The sequence below is a fragment of the Numida meleagris genome, chromosome 8 (assembly GCF_002078875.1).
Source record: "Numida meleagris isolate 19003 breed g44 Domestic line chromosome 8, NumMel1.0, whole genome shotgun sequence".
NCBI classification, from domain to species: domain Eukaryota; kingdom Metazoa; phylum Chordata; class Aves; order Galliformes; family Numididae; genus Numida; species Numida meleagris.
The window spans coordinates 17,783,026-17,801,734 of NC_034416.1; the positions used below are offsets into that span (position 1 = coordinate 17,783,026).

The 18,709-nt window shown below is 51.1% G+C and overlaps 1 protein-coding gene and 1 long non-coding RNA gene across 2 annotated transcripts in view; both read right to left on the bottom strand.

The window, feature by feature from the left end:
- HMGB3 (high mobility group box 3) overlaps positions 1–444 on the bottom strand; it is a 5,791-nt gene extending 5,347 nt beyond the window's left edge. The window contains exon 1 of the mRNA XM_021406428.1: positions 300–444. The gene's annotated coding sequence lies outside the window, so the exon portion shown is untranslated. The remainder of the gene's footprint in view (positions 1–299) is intronic.
- LOC110403375 lies at positions 5,227–18,709 on the bottom strand. The gene is made up of 3 exons (XR_002441632.1): positions 16,940–18,709; positions 15,912–15,993; positions 5,227–13,409 (listed from the first exon to the last, which is right to left on the bottom strand). It is a non-coding gene; the product is annotated as an uncharacterized LOC110403375 (long non-coding RNA).

Consider the following 18,709-nt stretch of genomic DNA (forward strand, 5'->3'; position numbering starts at 1 on the left):
CCCCCTGCGCGCCGCGCCCCGCCCTGCCCCGCGCTCTCGCCCCTCTCCTCTTGCTGTGCTGGGCCTTTTTTTTTTTTTTTTCTTTTTTTTTTTTTTCCCCCCCTTTTTTTTTCCGAATTTTTTTTTTTTTAAAAAAAAAAAAATTCGGAAAAAAAAAGGGGGGGAAAAAAAAAAAAAAGAAAAAAAAAAAAAAAAGGCCCAGCACAGCAAGAGGAGAGGGGCGAGAGCGCGGGGCAGGGCGGGGCGCGGCGCGCAGGGGGCAGCCGCCCCCCGAAAAGTTGCGGCGGGGCCGCACGTACCTGTATTGTTCGCGGCAGTGTGGCAGGAGCTGAGCGCAGGGCACGGCGCGGGCTCGGCGCGGCTCAGCCTCGCGTTGGCTGCCTACGAGAGCGGCCTGATTGGCTGCGGGGCTCCGCCGTTTAAAACAACCTCCTCGCCCGCCGATTGGCGCGCCGCCTCATGAATATTAAGCGCGGCGGCGCGGCGGTTGGCGGGCGCGGGTGAGGTCATTTGTTCAAAACGAGCGCCCGCCGGGGAACGGGGAGCTCGGCCGAGCGCGCTCGGGGGGAAGCGCTGGGGCGCGCCCCGAAGAGCCGTGCCCGCCACGTGGCCGTGGCGGCTCCGCCGATATGGGGGTCCCCCAGAAGGACGGAGCCGAGTACGGAGCCGCCCCGACTGCGGTGGGCACCCGGCGGCCCCGCTCTCCGCCCCGTTTGGGAAGCGGTCCGCAAGGCAGCGCGGCGCGAGAGAGGGGAGCGGGGCCGCAGGGAGGACGGAGAGCCCCGGCCGCATCGCGGGGCAGCGGCTGGGGAGCATCCCTCTCCGGCAGTCGCCCCTCGGTGGTTCCTGCCTTGGGGTCGCGAGGGTTCGATGGCAGCTTCACTGGCCCCGTCTACAGAGTTCGGTTCTGTCGGGCACGACAGCAGGCGAGCCCCGTCCCACTGCTGACAGCTGCGCGGGGCAGGAGGGGCCGCCCGGGCAGCACATCGCTGGCGCGGCAGCCGCTGCTCCGCACCTCCCGGCACCGACCCGTCGGAACGGGGCTGGCACCGTACGGGCCGGCCGAGCGCCCGGAGCCCAAACACGCTCGGGGCCGAAACTACGCCAGCGCCGGCCCGGGGTCTCCGGCTGCCTTTAACGAAGGAGCAGCTTCCTCCGCCGGGCTACCGCTGCGGCCGGCTCGGAGAGCAGAGCTGTTGGTGCCGGGTTGGGACGGAAGGCTCAGGGCGGTGCGCTGTGTTGGGCCGGGCACAACTGCCTCCCGTGCGTATAGATAGCCAGAAAGAGCGGTTACCCTCTTTAAGGAACAGATAGCGACAAGGAGCCCCGCCAGGCAGCGGGTTCACCGCGCTGCCCCGTGCGAGCCCTCCCACCTCTCCCAGCACACGGCCGCAGGTTGCCTGTGCTGGAACGGATCGCACCAGAACGCCCGATGAGACGCAGCCATGCTGGCTTCCTGCGTGCTGACCCTCTGGGCAGGTGCAGAGTTCCAAAGAGGATTTAGCCAAAGTCCTGCTCCTTCTCGGCCCAGACCCAGTTGTCATCTGCATTCGGAGCTGCCGCGGTCTTCAGCGACCTCCTGCTGCCCCGGGCCCTGCAGAGTGCCCTGCAGAACCAGCCCCGTTCTCCTCTCGCCCTAGTTCCATGCTCTCAAACCCAAAGCTTAAAACAAGGGGCTCATTCATAAACATTAATGAGTCTACCTGAGGGACCATATTCTGTAGCATCATCATAAAATAACACAAGCAACACTACTGCGAGGTGATCTCTTTGTAGCTGACAAACATCCCTCTCACCTATTTTTAGGGATACTTTAAAGCATTTCAAGCTAGTTGAATAATTAAGGCTTTTTTTTTTTTTTTTTTTTTTTTTTAACCTCAGCTCTGGAGTTGTACGGTTTTTTGCTCTGGAACACTTTCTTCCTCAAGACAGGATCAGCATATAGAGCACACCAGGCTGGAGCAGTCCGGCATGGCAGGCTGCAGGGAGTTTTGCAGGAGCAAACGTGCCGCCCTGCTCATCACCTCCTGAGCATCCCTCCCATTTCTCATAGGCCAAGAGAAACAGGCCCTGAGATGCTTGTTTTAGGAAGGCCAGGGAAATTTTGACAGCTGGTCAAGGGGCAAAGGAGATATTTTGGTAGCTGAGGGACAGCTAGGTGGAAGGCTTTGTCCCAGCACTCGCGGCACGGTTTTAAAAGCACTGGAGGGCTGAGTAACAAACAGGCGAACGTAACACCCCAGGAAACGCTTCTACTCAGCCCCAGAGCTGCCACTACTGAAACAAATCCTCCCCCAGTGCCCTCTGCACAAGGCCCCGTGACTGAGCACCTTCCCATGGTGCACCAAGAAAACAGCCCAGAAAATTAGCTGAGCAAACTTCATGTTTTGCCACAACACCTTCCAGGCCACGCGATCCCGCTTCCTCCCACAGCCTGGCTCTGGCACCTGAGCCCTGAGAGCCAACACAGCCCACCAACCTCACAAAAACAGAGCCCCACGCTTCACCTTTCTTCCTCAGATGGATTTTCTGCTGGTTTAGTGAACCCAACGAGCGTAACAGGGAGTGGGGTGAGTCCCAGAGCTGAGGCAGCGAGGGTGCAGCCGCGTACAGCCAGGAGCAGACAGCACCCGTTTGGATGGCAGCTCATCCAGAGACCAGCTCCACTCTCCTGACCAAATACATCTTAACAAAACATCCACGTCTCAGTAACTGGGATGTGGAAAGGGAAGGAGTCATTCTGTGTCTCCTAAGAAGTATGAGTTTGGCAATTGTTAGGATTTTCCTTTTTTTTTTTCTTAAATACAGACTATCATGTCCTTATGCTATAGTAAACAGGAGAGACAATCCAAAAGTAAAAGAAACATCAGGATGCCTGGCTCTTGCAAGGTTTGCAATGATCCCAGGATGCAAGGCGAGCTCAACGCACAGTCTTGTACCCACCCTTAGAAAGAGTGACCTGACCCCCACAGTTGCTACAGACAGGCTTTATTCTGCAAACATATGCTACATTTTCAAGCAACTGTAAGCCATACTCCGCACCCCACAGCAAGACCCAGGTCAGGCAGTACCTAGAACGTAAGGACTGAGACATAAAATTGAATTTGAGGTCCCATAGCAAACAGACAGCTTCAAACACCTGCTGAAAAGACTGACTGTAAAGTACTGTCCCAGCTGGCACTGCCAAGCACAGAAGGCTTCCTTTCCCTGTAGGTCACGTTGGTGCTTTCCAGGAAACAACAGAGCTGCAAATTGTTGAGGCCAAGTCAATACCTGCCAACATGGAATGACATCTCCTCCTCAGCTAGAGATGATTAGAACAGGGAGGCTGCTGTGAAAGAGTCTGGGAGCCACTGAGGACTCCTTCAACAAATCAATGGATTATACACAGATACAGAAAAGCCATCCAGTTACAAATGAAATTCTTTCTTCTGTTCCCCAGAATTGCCTGAGGTCTAGGTTAAGTTCACCTCTTTCCAGCCAGCAGCCGGATCTCATCTGAACACTAGCCACAGCTTGGTGGGGATAGCCTTCTCAACTCTGGCTATCCTGCTCCGGTTGTGTCAGGTTGCTAATGAAGTATGGCTCACCATGTATTCAAGCCCTTCAGAAATGAGAAGCATTGAAAAGGTCTTTGTGGAAGCGCTCGTATGATGAATGGAATAAGGAAACTCCATCTTCACCAGCTCCACGGTTCAGCCAGCCATTCTTACAACACACCTCGACCCCTTCTCATTGGTGAAACCATGAATACCTCAGAGTGATCCCACAGGACAACAACAGAGTGTGAAAGATTATTCCCCAAGACCTTCAACAACCTTCCCAGTCTGCATCCAGCTTGCCTCAATGCAGAACATTTGCCTGACATTGATTTCCAATCGACCTCTGGCTAGCTGTGCCATGCTTTGCTCAGCACTCGGGATGACTTCAGCCCAGCAGTAGGTTTGAACTGGTGCCGTGTCCTTGTTGGGTTTGTCCAACAGGTGTCAGAGTGCAATCAGAGTGCAATGTGCTGCTTGTGTTGGCCATCTTGATCACGAGTAGCATCACCTACAACACCAACAAGGCGCAGTGGGTCACAGGAACAAGACGATGACGCACGCTTGCTGCTCACAGGGTGAGGAGGTTCATGAAAACATTTCTGATAAATATTCAGTCCTATCAAGCATGTAACTCCATTCCTGTGACATGTTTATTCAAGCAACCTGGGTATCCAACATCAGCTTGCTGAAGAGGTGCTCAGGGCCCTGGCAGAAACACCAGAGGGAACTGCCCACCTCTGCTGGGGGTTACAGGTGCTGGGGAACAGTCCCTCGCATCGGCCCTGTCCCAGCAGAGCCCTGAGCCGGGCTTGGTTCACAGGCAGTGTCACCCCAGCAACACCAGCTCGGTAAAATGCTTCTGGTGTGGATGTTGCAGTCCCAGTTACCGCAACGTGCTCCTTACAGCGGCACGTCAAAACCGCCCTGCTCTTAGCGAGGCGAGTTATCCCACTGTGGCTGGGAAGCTGCAGTTTTAGCGGTGTAATTACAACCGTTTGGCGCTTCCACTTCTGCCTGGATCGCATCTCTTCACAACTCTTACCCACTGGCAAAGTCCTCTAGTGAAGACTTGACCCGAATGAAAAGGCTGATATACACACATCCGCGGGGTGCTGCCAGTAATTAGAAACAGGGGGGGGGGAATCCCTCCTAGGAATCTAACAAAGCCAGGAAACCTTTTTAAGCAAAACCAGCCTATCAGAGTGACAGAGCTGACATTTAAGGTTGGATGGACAATAGCGACAAGAAAAGTGCTAAATGACCTGTTCATCTCAACAGCATATTCATTAGGCTAGTTAGGGAGCTGTTTCAAAAGCCTTCAGTCTGGACCTAGCTTCTCCCTTCGCTGACCTTCGGTGTTAACACGCAGTAGAGATGAAGAAGGTCAATTAACCATTCTCTAACTGGTATAGTTGAAAGCTGTTGGCAGAGATTTGACATAGAAGAATTTATTTATTTATTACATCAGGAGTTTGACTTCAGTAAAAATGAGGAGCAATCCCCTCCCATGCATGTGAAACCCTCCCACTCTTGCAGCATGTGGAACTTCCACGCCTGGATTTTCTGATGCCCACAGTCTCTAAGGTTGAATTCCAAGTCCCGTAACTATCGTAAAATATTTGTAATTGCTCACTGGGATCTCAGCCAGTGAGAATATTTCCTCTCTAACCTATTAAACAAAAAGAGTTATCTTAAATACGTGATGAAAATAGAAAATAAAATTAGCAAGTGTTTTAGGAGCTTGCCAGCATGCAAGTTCAGAGAGACAGAGGTTAATCTGATCCCACTTCAACTCTGGGAAACCTAGTGCTCCAACAATTAAAATATTAGTCCAGATGAACAGATGACCCCCCCCCACCCCCAATCCCCTAATGGGGCGGCACAGCCTGTTATCCTGCATGGCCACATCCCATTAAGCTGACACCTCTGCAGGAGTAGGAGACGTTCCCAGTTGCACACACAAAATTAATTATTGTCAAATGCACTTCATGGGGACTGAGGTGAGAAATACAAGTTAGAATAACTGACAGTCATATTAGGCAGCAGTTCAAAACCTCCTTGCAGTACAAACACTGGTAAGATAAACAGAAACCCATGGCTACCTTTGAAGGTGAGCTCCCTCCCGCTTCTTGTCACATTGTTCCTTCTCTTGGCTTTCTCTTCCTTCTTCTCTCCCTTCTTCCCCTCTCTTTTTGCTTCCCTTCACACCTCGGACCTGGCTCTCTCCCAGCACAAGCTGCCAGGCAGCGCAGGGGGTGGCAGCAGGCACCTTGCCCCTGCACACCTGCTCCGGGAGATTGGCCGCCACAGCGCAGCACCTCCCACGCTGCCAGATTCCTGGAAATTGCATGTCCCCTGCATGCTGCCTCCTTACACTCCTGTGCCTCTCTGCTCCCTCACCTAACGCATCCTTCCTTCCATGGCATGCTTTGCTCAGGTATCTCATGCTCAGCTACCACAAGACCACCTGCTTCCGTGTCTCTTCTTTTTAAAGAGGTCTTACCCAAAACCCTGGAACCCCAGTGAGCAAACTCTGACTCCTCCAGCTTCATAAGGGTGTTCCTGCTTTCACATAACACAACAGAAATTTAAAGGTATTGGAGGAAAAAAAAAAAAAAAAAGCATCCACCTACCTAGCCCACCGAAGCCAAACACTAAAAGTAAGGAGCCAGGACAACTGGAGACAGGACAACTAGAAACTCTCTATACATTTACCTCAGCCTTCAGAGGAGGTGCAGTTCTAAAGAAGAGGACTGTGTTTTTCTTCTGCTTTAATTGGCAAGTAATCAAGAGCACATTCAATGCAATACAAGTTCTTGCAGTCCCACTGTGACAGCAGACCAAGGACCTCCATCAGGAGCCCAGAGCAATTACAGCCCCCCAGCAGCCCAGCGAAGGATCAGACACAAAGGAGACATGCCCCCACATTGGAAAGAAGCTGATGACGAGGTGGCCGAGGCTTGGTTCAGACACTAATGGAAGCAATCAGAAGGGCTGGCACGGGGACAAGAAAGCTGCCACTGCATATGTAATTCCCAGTTTCTGATGCTGTTGCTATCAGAGCTGGTTTCAGAACATCAGATAGCTGTTTCCAAAACTCTCAGTGCCCCCTACTCCCTACACCTACTCCCCCAAGCAATGCCTGGACACAGGATCCTCCTTTCCTTGGCCATCCCACCACTGCTCACGCATCAAACCAGGACTGGGCCAGCACACGGCACAGAGACCAGATCATCCATCGGAACCACTAGTGTCCAAACTGAGGAGCCATTCCGCAAGAGGCAGGCTCCTGGTGCTAGGCTACCTCACAGCACACTTCCAAAGAAAGCTTTAAGTCTGGCCATAGCCCACTCCTGATGTGTAGCTCAGCACGAGCTCCTTGGCCAAAGAGGAGGAGGAAGGAGCTCTCTCCCTCAGAGCTGTGGGCTGAAGGGCCTGTGGTGACAGAACAGGAGACCACAGGGTGACAGCAGCCCATGGGAAATACACTGCCCACACTGCAGAGCCTCAAGACAGGTTAAAAATGTAATTGTCAGAAAGAACAGACAGCACTGGTCCTGCAGAGGAGGAGACTACGGCGCTTTTCTTGACCTGTGACCAGCACAACGCTGCTCCCTGAGACCAGCCGTGGAGCTACAAAATGAGCACGCTGCCTATATGCACTTACCCACATAAAATGCAAGGAAAAAAACGCAAGAAAATTAGTATTTACAGTTTAGGGGAACGCATAACAGGTTGTAAAATGAACCCACCAGGGTAGTGCTGCACCGGATGGTTCTTGGATCCTCTTCAAAGGGCTCGGTGGGCCTTCAGGTAAACAGAGAGACGAGCGCTAGCTTAGGAAACCCCTCCGTGTTCCTTAAGCTTTTTTTCTTTCTTCCCTTTCTCCCCCATATCCTTTCCATCCCCTATTTTTTTTTTCCTCATAAATCTGTTGAGAAAACATTGCTTCCTTTTTGGTATCAGTTTGGTGCTATCATTTCACCATAGCAACAGGCAGAAAAGAGCAGCTCCAACAACTGGAAGCCACGGGGCGTTCAGGTAGGCCTCCTGTGGCAGCAGACTTGAGTGACTCTGTTGAAAAACTGATCAGTTGCCTACCTCTAGATTTAATTCTGCTACAAGATAATACACACAGTTAACTAAATGCCACCAATTAACCTATCAAGAAGGCAGGAATATTTTCAGTAACAGCGCTTCATACGCAGCTACACTATAATCAAGGTGGGGTATGACAGCCTCCTGCAGACGCACCAAGCTACCTTTCCAGTAGCTACCTCAAGGCCTGGAGATTGACAAGGACCACAGATCCCATGAGAATACCCCAGTAAATGCCTTCATAGACGTGTGCTGGCACGGGCCAGACTGCTAGCAGCACCCAGGGGCTGGGGCCAGGTGGAAGACCACAGCTCCAGGTCATTCCCAAGCAGTGCCCAGCAATGAGCACGGGTCTGAGCTGAGACACTAGAGCACGAAGAAAGCCGAGGAAGCTAAACCCTTCTGCCATCCCATTGAGGTACAACACTCAGTGGGACAACAGGGAAGTAGAAGAGGCAACAGGATGGTGAAGCAATGAAGAGGAGGAGGGGAGTGTTGCAGTGCACAGCTGGGACTTCCATGGAGGTATCTGCATTACTGAAAAGCGTGCATTTCCCATAATGCATGTTGGAGTCATATTCTAGCTGGTTGCTACCAACAGGTGCATACACATATTCTTGCTGATGGGGAAGGAGCAACTTATTTAGAAGGAAAAAAAAAATAATAAAGGGTTCACATTTCTGTCAAATACTCCTGAATTATTGTTCTTCCTTTACATTTGTTGAACATCTGCTTTGTTAACACGTTTAATTCCTGTTTTGTATAGGAGTGTAGGAGCATTACAATGAGCAAACAGAAACACTTTCACTGTAACTGCTTATTAAAGTGATAAGGTTTGGGCGTGCACATTCCTTGCAGAGACACAGATATGTATGTGTACATACACTATGAACCATCATAAAGAAAAGTAAGCTTCCTCCCCACATTTGCAACTATTTCAACTTTCTTTCAGGTTTACTAAGCCATTTCAGGTTTAAAAGACATTTCCTATTGAGACCAAGGGTGCATATTGTATATGCATCAAAGATTTCACTGAAGTCAATTAACAAATTTTTTTTTATTACTTCTCTTATCAAGATAAAGGCGTTTGATAAAATTCTTCCAAAACGTCTCAGCTTTGTTCTTTTCCCTAACTAAAAGTAGATGCCTTTCCAAGAAAAATAGCTTCAATCATAAAAGGAAGACAAACATACTGAAGAGATTAAAAGAAAAAAAAAAAGATATCAAAAACCTGCCAAACTTCCTTCCCTGTATCATTACAGACGGCACACTTTCAGGAGAGCAGCATCCCGGTATATGTGGCATTTAAAAATATCCAAATAGTTTAGACCTCATACACTGCCGTCCTGAGCTCCAGACACAAGACCCCAATTCAATGGAATTTCCTAGATAAAGCTCAGGAAAGCAACACAAAGCTGAATTTGTATGTATAACTAGCCTGTAACACACTGCTTGACGGGAGATAGTTTTGCATGAGTTGGTGAGAAAAAAAAAATTAGTAACTAAAAATGTTTTTGCACAATCCTATTTTCCTCATGGAGAAAGGAAAAGCAAAGAGAAGAGTAGTTATCTGGAAATGGCAAAGTTACGTGGTCTTACTGTGAAAATGGTACCTGTGCTCTCTAGTTCATCTTGCACTTTTTTTTCCTGCTTTTCCAGCAGCTCATTTGTTTTCCATGTGGCTGCTTGTATATATACACAATTGTCTCTGGTTATCATATGTTGAACATTATTGTTATGCGCTCAGATATAGTCCCAGCATGAAAATTATTTGAAAACGGGTGGAATGAGGGGGAGAAACACAACCATCATCTGAGGAACTTGCACAGTAGAGTGCTCAAGAGTTTGCTTTCAGATTTGCCTTCCCTGCCAAGAAAAGGCATTGTTGTAGTGACAGCCAAGAGGTGTGTGTTATAACAGGAAAATAATACAGGACGCAAAATCAAAATCTCAATCACAGGTGAAAATCAAGGCAGCTTAGGAGCATACATTCAGCACTGCTCTTTTCTCCCTCGCTCCCACCAGAAGCTGCAAGTACCTTGTCCTTCCCGGGGGGATGTGGCAGTGCCTGAAGCAGGGCAGCTGAGCACGCTCAGCCGGAGCCTTCCCAGCACCAGGCAGCGCTCCAAGCAGAGTGCTGGCCCCCAGGCAGCAGCCAGCTTGAGGGCCACCAGCCCAGCCCAGGTCCCTTGTCTGCTTGTGCTGGGCTGGCAGCCCTAGGCCAGGCACTGCCCATCCAACAAACCAGTTGTGCCCGCTCTCCCACACTGCTCAGGAGAAGCAGCGTGGGCATCGCAGCTGGGCTGCCTTGCTGGGGGAGGTCTCTGCTGGCTGGAAGAGCTGAGGTCCCTTTGATCCGAGCCCATGGATCTCCTCTGCCCACTTGGCCAGACCCAGGCAGGTCTTTGCCAGCAGGTCCACCAAATGAAGAGCACAGCTGCCCCAAACCAGCATAACCACAGTGGCTCAAGCACCGGCATGACACTTTTGCTGCATTACTGTCTCCATGTTTTCAGCTCCCCAGAGGAGTGCTGGGCCCAGAGCTGACACCTACGCTCAGCAAGGGTTCGGGTGATGCCTGGTGACAATTTCAGGATCAAGGCAGTGCAGACCAGACGAATCAGGCAGGACCTCACACAAAGGCAGTACTTCTGAATGGCAGGTTATACTCCTCAGCTCCCTCTGCTCCCAGCTACCAAGCCTTCCCTGTCTCCTGTAGTAATTCTGCCAGCAGTGCTTACTACTACTACTCACCCTCTTAGAATAATCACACCTTACAGTACCTCTTGCAGCTTAATGTTTTACAGTGAAACCTGAGCAGGTCTGAATAATCCTAACAGCAGTTCAGCAGCAGCACTCTCGCAATTATTGTATAAAAGGTAAGTGTGCTCCTACCAGCTCGCCATTTAAATTTATAGTCATTGGTTCCATACAGCAACATGGTAAATGAGAAAATCTCACAGCCTTCATTTAAGAGGTCTGTAGTAAATAAGAAATGCTGAGGATTGTGAGTCGGCCCCTAGCCTGTCAGCTCGCTGTGCAGCAAGGGATTCAGGCTGCCTTTCCCAGCCAAGCATAAAATGCCGGGTGATATACTGCTCTGTGAGCACAACTGCAGCGACAGCAAGAGCAACTCACGCCAGTGGTCCTAAGGAAAGCTTCTGAGCAAGCCCAGGCTGGTATGGCTGAGACAGAGATCACACATGCTCTCCTGCAGCCTGTGCTCCCTGCAATGCCCCCACATCTTTTCAGGGCTTGGCAATGCGCTGCTTCCCAGGCACAAGGCTGCGTGGAGTCGAATCCCTGATTAATTCGGTGCACAGCACTGTTACCGTATTGAACAAAGGCTGCCAACTCTGTCAGATGTGGCGAGTATTGTATGAATTATTTTTTTCACAACGAGCACAGACCTTGAGAAGGTTTTAAAACTATCTCCAGAGACTAAAGGCCACACTATTATTCTGCTTTGAGACTGCAGTGGAGACAGACCCTTGCTCATGAGATTTTAATTTCAGCAGCTGCGTGAGTAACTTTAGATAATATACCCTGGGTCTGACCCTGACTCCTACTGAAGTCAAAGCCAAGACCGGTGCAAGTTAATAGGAAGAAAGGTGCAATTCTGCTATACAGAACAAGATGTCTGGGTGTTATTCAGCCCTATTCAGCTACAAAGTTTGTCCCTCCTGGGTGAAAATGCTGGCAGTGCCTCCTTCTCTGTGCCTTTCCTCACCGACACCACACTGGATAGAGGGGAAGCCTGCATTGCCTTTACATCACCTACATGGCCTGAACCCTTCCTTGCCATGAGCCTGCGACATCTGCTCTGAATGAAGGAGGAGGAAGACAGTGGATCCACGGCAGCGGCTGGAACTGGGTGATCTTTATGACCCCTTTTATCCCAAGCCATTCTATGAGTCTACCCTTCAGTTTTTCGCATAAACACCCTTTTGCCAAGCCGTGAACATACCTCCATCAAGCTGTTCCTCCAGTGGCACCTTCACTGAGAGCACTGGACCACCACCACCAGTGGGTGCCTCCCACCTGCCTGCAGGGAGCCCTGGGCACAGCTCCCCACCTGCAGGGACGCTCAGCAGCAGGTGAGCAGACGGCAGGACCAGCCCAAGGGAACTTGCTTGCTGCCATCAATGAAGATGGTTGTCTCCCCTGAGACACCCTGTGCTGTCGCGCAATGGCACATGGGCCAGCAAGGCCCGGCTTAGTGACTGGGGCAGCTTCAGAGCAGCGGGATGCCTGCAGAACCCCTGGTCCTGCTCCAGGTCTTGCATGGGAGCTGGCACAATGAGCAAACACCTGAATGCAACAGCACGTATGGGATGAACCATCCCCACCAGGAGTACTCACCCCAGCAAGGAAGACAGACTCCCCCTGCTTTCCCCTCATTCTTCCCCTCGTAACAAATAGCCCAACTAACACCTCAACCCGCACAGCCCCTCTACCCACTGGTCCCACTGCTCCTGGGAGGTCCCAGCCTCATAAGCAGCGCAGTCTGAAGGGTGCTGAGGAGAAGGAGAAAGGTACTGGTGCAACCCTGGGAAACATTAGTGCTGCCAGCCTGTACAGACTGTTCCCTCGCACGCCCGTGCAGGCCATACTGCCAGGCTGTCCCCTCATTTGCTAGGATTGCACTGCAGGACATGAGTTTGTGTCAAGGGGGAGAGAGCCACCAGCCACGCGCCATTCAGAGACACGTACCAGCCCTTGGCACAGCCAGCCCTGTGGCTGTGGGCTATCTAACAATCACTCTGCTAATGCATTTTGAGACTCATCCCCTACTTAGAGAAATCCCCCCTCCCTACAGGAAGGGGCAAAGCAGAATTGGCCAGCTTGCATCACTCGAGCCGCACCATGTGGGAGGATCAAAGGTGAATCCTGTGCAGGAAGGGCTCTGCAGAACTGCACTCATAGATCCATCCGTGGGAGAAGTTGCAGCCCCCTCCCCCTGCTCACAGCCCCTGTACTGATGGTTTGCCACTCTGGCGCACGCTCCCAGGGTGCCTTGCACATCTGCTGAACTAAGGTAAAACTGGACACTGCAGAGAGGTGATTTATATCACCACGGAACAGCGCTGCTGGAGAGCCCCTCCCTGCTGCAGGAGCACGCGCTTGCTGTTCTTCCTCTCCTCATGCATCCTGTCTTTACAATCACTGTGTGTTCAGGGGAAGCCTGCTGTGAGGATAGCAGTGCTCCCTCTGTTTCTAGCACCTCACAGTCCCAAGGCACGTGGGTGCTGTGCTCTTCACAAAGACCTCAGGCTGAAGAAGGGCCTGGGCAGCCCCCAGCCCCTGCATGTTTTACCCCAGGGCCCTGGTGCACACAGCTTTCCTCCCACAGGCTAATGGGATGCTGAGGGCTCCAGCTGAACTGGCCAGCCTGGCTGCCTGGAGAGTTGACTTGGTGGAAGAAGAGGCTTTCCCTTCTCCAATTGTCAGGCAGCAGGTCACACATGCTTCAGACAGATCCCAAAGCCCGCCTCTACTCTCACAATTCCTCTCTTCCTTTCCCTGATGCTTTCCTGACACATCCTCTTGTGCACTTTGCTTGGCTTTCGAAGTAACACTCCTCTCTGCTTGTTCTCCTTCCCACTCCCTGTCACTGGAGTCCCGCTGCTGTCATCACACTCCCGTCAGACTTCTCCTTTCAATGGTGCGTTTCCATGCTGTCTCTCCCAACTGTCACATACGCTTCTGGTTCAAACATCTGTTCCTCCCCCTCCCAGGGACGTTGCTCCAAACTGTGCTGCTTTCTGTCTGAATGGCAGGAGAGATATATCTGGTTATACACATGGCACTACACTACCATCCACGCTCCAGAGTGAAGGCCTTCTCTTTTGTGATTCGGTCACAGCAATCCCAAGGTTACAGGCTCAGTCCCTCCTCATTCTGCCAGGATCAGAGTGAGAAGCACGGGACTGGCATCCTGGCTGCTCAGGAAACCAGGCAGGGAAGCAGAGGGGGATAATTGCTATCCCTCTCAGCAAGGTCTGTGCTACACTGTTCTGCAAGGGGGGAACAGATGCCCTGCAAAAACAACTCGATGCAGTTATGGTCCAGGGAGGCCACACATTTCACAGTGCCAACAAGGCTGTGACCATTTACCGAACAACACGACTGCCCAGAGCCTAATAACATCCTTGACCAATGCTCTGCAAGGGCTTGCATCATGCTGTGGCGAGGCTGAGGTGCTGAATGCAGATGTGGGGGTTAGCCACTAAGCCCTGCAAGATGTGCTGCACTGCCTGATGCGGAGGGCAGGCTTGCAAGCTTCCTAAGGCTCAGATGAAGCTTTTTTCCAGGCCACAGCTGCCCTGGTGCTTGCATTGCTGGCTCTGCTACCAGCCCTGATGTGCCCAGGCTTGCTGACACCATGGGGCAATGAGGAGCACACAGCTGGTCCCTGGCCTCCCCGCTGCTCTGCCCCGCACTGGCTGGAGGCAGGACTGTTGTACAGCAGCACCCTGCCTCGGCAGGGCTTATTTCTTCCTGTCCTTGGTCAGGCAGATACCCAAGATCTAGGCCAGTGCAAAATCTCAGGGTAGAAAACATTCCAGTCCTTGGGCCCTTCAATCGCTCTCCAAAGCAGCTCACATCACTAGGCAGAGACAGCAACTGGAGCAGCCAGGCTTCACCTAGCGACTTCCTGCTTCTAGGATGCAAACCTACGCTGTGCATCCACCATCACAGCAGCAGGGGCTCCTCTGACACCATCCCTGCTGGCTCCATCTCAGTTGCCAGCATATTCTCCTCAACCAGACACACCACAAAACTGCACAAGCAGTTGTGGCAAACCTCTGATCAAACAGCACAGCTGAACACAAACCATTTGAGATAACGCAGGTGAAGCATCTCTTTCGTTATCAGTGCAGTCACTGATAGTCCCCCCCTCTCCCCGCCTTGCAGAGGAAAAATTGGTCATCCAGACCTTAAGGCACATCCTCAAACCAGGTGTCAGAAGTCAAGAGATGAAGGTTCAGAGGTGTTTTGTTAGCAGTGAAGTTGGTGAGTTCTGACAGTAGTTGAAATCGCTGCAGAGAAACTGATATTTAGTTTCTGTCTATTCCCCTTTCATCTGTTTATAAGTTTCTCAAACATATTCCTATTCAGGGTGAAATGTTCAGTGCTTGGTCTCAGCTCAGAGATGATTTCTTTTATTTCCCCCTGCAGGAACCGTGGGTAAAATACTAAATGCAGTAGATTTGGAGTTTGGGGAGCGCGAGTAATCAGATATTTCCCCCTTGTTCCCTCTGATACCATATGTTCCAATCGGAAATTTTACACTTGCATACTGGTAACTCGTAAAGGGTGGAGATGATATACTTCAAATGTTCTCATTGAGAGGCAGAAAACAAACCCAGATTTAACAAAATAATTGGTTCAATACTTTTAAGATGAGTTTGAAATATTCTGATAATGCTTTTCCCTTCCCTGGTGTCCCAGGAGGGACAAGTACACATGTTTTATTTTAATCTATGCACTATAATTTTAAGGATAGCTGACACAAGGTGGTGTTTGTTAAGATGGATCGATTTGCTTTGAAATCTAAAGGAGTTCAACACTCATAGGCCACCAGAAATTGCAGACCTATTATTCAATCAAGTTTTCAGCTCTGTTGTCAAAACCATCAGAGGTTCCTTTAGCTGAACATCTCTCTCATTCAATGAAATTTTCAGAATTCAGTGTTCAGAAACCCAGAACTGACCATCCTCATCAGCTAAGTCACCTCACATGTCAGACAGTTGGGTTTTTCCATCAAAGCCCCCTGTAGAAGACTGTCAGCCCTCCAAATCCCACACAAACTTTGCATACCTATTCGTACTCCACATGTTATCATAAATGCACAACAAATGAACTTTAGGCAGAGGTACTTCCTGACCACAACTTCTCAATGATTATTAAAATCCTGTATGCACACAGATGATCACACACGTGATCATTTCCAGGCACAGAATTACTAAGGGGGATGGAGAGAGGCAACGCTCCTCCCTCCCTTCTCCCCAAAGGGCTGCTTGGCACAGGTGTCTCTTTGTATGTAACTGGGGAGGTATTGAAGAGCAGCCCAGCCCATCTTGTTTCCCCCTCTCCATCCAAGGTCCTGTCCTCAGCCAGGAGCATCACCTGACAGCTCACAGGTAACACATAGCAAGTTGGGCGACAGATCACAACCAAAACAAACTAGCACATCGTGGCAGAATAAAACAGCATAAAAAAAACCAATTCCCTTCGGGCAAGGAAGTCTCACAACCTGAAACTCACCAATCACGTGGGCTGGCAGACATCAAGGAAGCAGATGATGGCTCTTTTCCAATCCTGCTGACCAAGGAGACCCCACAGCCACCTGGAACACAGCAAGAGACGAAACCTCTTTGGCAAGGAGCTCCCAGCCTGTTCTCTGCCTGCATGGCATGCAGCACATGCCAGCTGAACACCCAGAACTCCTGAGCAGTTTGCTCACTCAGCTAGTAACATACCTTAATGACGCATGATTGTTACTCAAGTCCCACCTGCAGGCAAGGAAGCCTCCATGCCAGCCCAACACAGCAGCACTTTGGGATAGCTGGAGGCTCACCTCCCAAACCTCCTGGGTACTTCTCCACACCAGTCACACAGCATGGTAATTCCATGTCAGAACAGAGGGAGAAAATAATGAAGTCCTGTGCTCTCACCTTCTCAGCCACCAGTACTTCTCAGATCTTCAGACAGCGCTTCATTCCAGTTAGGCTGGCTCATGCATCCTTAAGCCCCAGTCATTCTTTGCTGCAATTCCTTGCAGCAACTTCTGGAAAGGTGTTATTTTTTTCCCCCTCCACTCCTCACAATAAATGAGCTTGTCACTTGAAATATACTGCCAATGTGTTACATGTCCCACAGTGTTTGTGGTTATATTAGAAGTGTTTGTTTATGGCACCATAATTCAGCAATATCTTGATTACAGGAGAGATGGTGTTGTAACTCACCTTGGCTACACAGAACGTTATTTTTGCTTTACCTTTAATGTAAAATGTTGATTTTTTGTCAGTGCACCAAAAGAAAGAAGTGCAGTTGTTGCTCTAGTAACCAGCTGCCTTGTAAACCACGAGATGTTAGGAGCACAAGGTGTTAATCGTTCCAAGGGCTGCTTGTGGTCAGGGATAAAAGCTAGCGTGGGAGAGCTCACGGGAAACACCTGGGAAGATGAAGTCAGCAGGGAGGAAGGATCGCTGCCCTGCACAACCAGCCGCGTCCCCGCGGAGCGGCTCCTCCACGGGAGCAGGCCGGGACGCAGCACTCTCCCTGTCACGTACCTGTCTTGCCAAACAACTCCGTTGTCCCGCTGACAGCTCCTGCTTTCAGGCTCCTCACGCGGCACAGCACCCGACACCTCCCACGCCGCGCTCCGCCAGCGGCCGCGCTCCCGGCCCGGCTCCTACGGGACCGAGCCCCAGCTCCAGCAGGGTGCGTGCTGGGGAGCGGCACAGGAGGGCTCCTTCTGCAAAGGGCCCCTGAGGAGGAAGGGCTGTACGAGGGCCGTACGAGGGCCGCTCTCCGCGTCTCCTCTCTCAAAAACAACAGCAAGCTGGTGAGACGGCGGCCTCGTGCTCTGCAGCCTCTGCCATCTCTCTCTGCCTTTTCCCAACACAGCCCGTGCAAGCTGGAGAGCAAATAGGACTGCTGCTGGATCCGGAGGAAAGTTTTCTGCTTGAGCCCTTTGTAGCCATTGACCTGCTCCGGATGCTACCCGAACCTACCACTACCCGCATTCCCCTAGGAAACGAGGACGAGGAGCATAGTCAAAGCAGCGTATTTATAAGGTAGGCCCCTCCCAGGGGCAGGGTTAAGCTAATCGGGAGCCTCTGTCCCTACCTGGTGTGTGAGTCACACGCGGCACTAAGATGTGGTGGGAAGGCCTCGGGCCGGCGGTCTGGTGCTCAGTAAGCCATGGCCGGGAGCGGTGTCCAGCCACACAGCACCACGGTCACAAGGATGGGGACAGGGCCAAGCTCCTGCTTTGACCTGAAGAGCAAAAGGAGGGGAACACCGGTGTTGGTGCCCTCATGGGTTCCAGGGATATGTTCCTGCCTTATCATTGACTTGTTGGATTTTTCCCCCGGCTGTCGGCATTTGTTCTTGGTCATAAAACCATATATCACGGCGTGTCATACCACAAAGCACTCTGAGTCACACCACATAGTGAGTGATCCTGTATGCAATCTAACAATCCTTTGTTACACTGATGATGAAGACTACGTCTAGCTATGCTGTCATGATATAAAATGAGAGTTTATTTCATTTCCCTTGCTCCCATGGTACAGTTCCCTGCAATAATGCAGCCACATTGGTCCCTCAGCACTGCCCAGTGTAGACCACTGCAGCTGACCAGGGCTGGGATTTCTGCCATGCATCCTTTACACTAAGAAAACAGTCTGAGCTGAGAAACTGTGAGTGCTTCCAAGTGGAGAGTGTCTGGGCAGCGCTTCACATAGCAGAGCCGTGTTTAAACATGGGTCTCTGGGTAAGACTGAAAAATAAAGATGAATGAGTTTGGTTGGGTAATTAGATAATAAAACTGAAGGCTCTGGAGTTCAGCCCAGGAACATAATCCAGCATATGTGGCTGGCCAGTCTGCTCCCTTTCCTACTGCTAGCAGCAGTATCTTAACCTAGCAGGGAGTTTTACCCCTCAAACAGTCCAAAGACAGAAATGCATGTGGATAGCATGGCCTAGGTACAAGCACAAAAAAGGGGAAACGTGGGATCAGTTTACCCTTTCCCAGTCTCCTAGCAGCTGGATTTCTTATCCTGTGCAAGCTGGAGATGTGCGTGCAGGACTTGATGGGGTTGCATGCTTCAGCGGTGCCAGTAGCTCTGTACAGGCAGAACAGAGCCCAGGCCAGGGAGGGCTGCAAGAGGCTGCACGGGGTGTTTTGGGGCTGGCAATCTGGCTGGTAGCCTGGGAGCTCCACAGGGCTGGTTTGGGCAGCTGAAGCACAGCCCCAGCCGCTGTTCAGGCCCCAACTGGTTAAGGTTGGCTTAGGCTCAGAGTTTGGATAGAGCCGGGGCTAACACTCAGGCGTA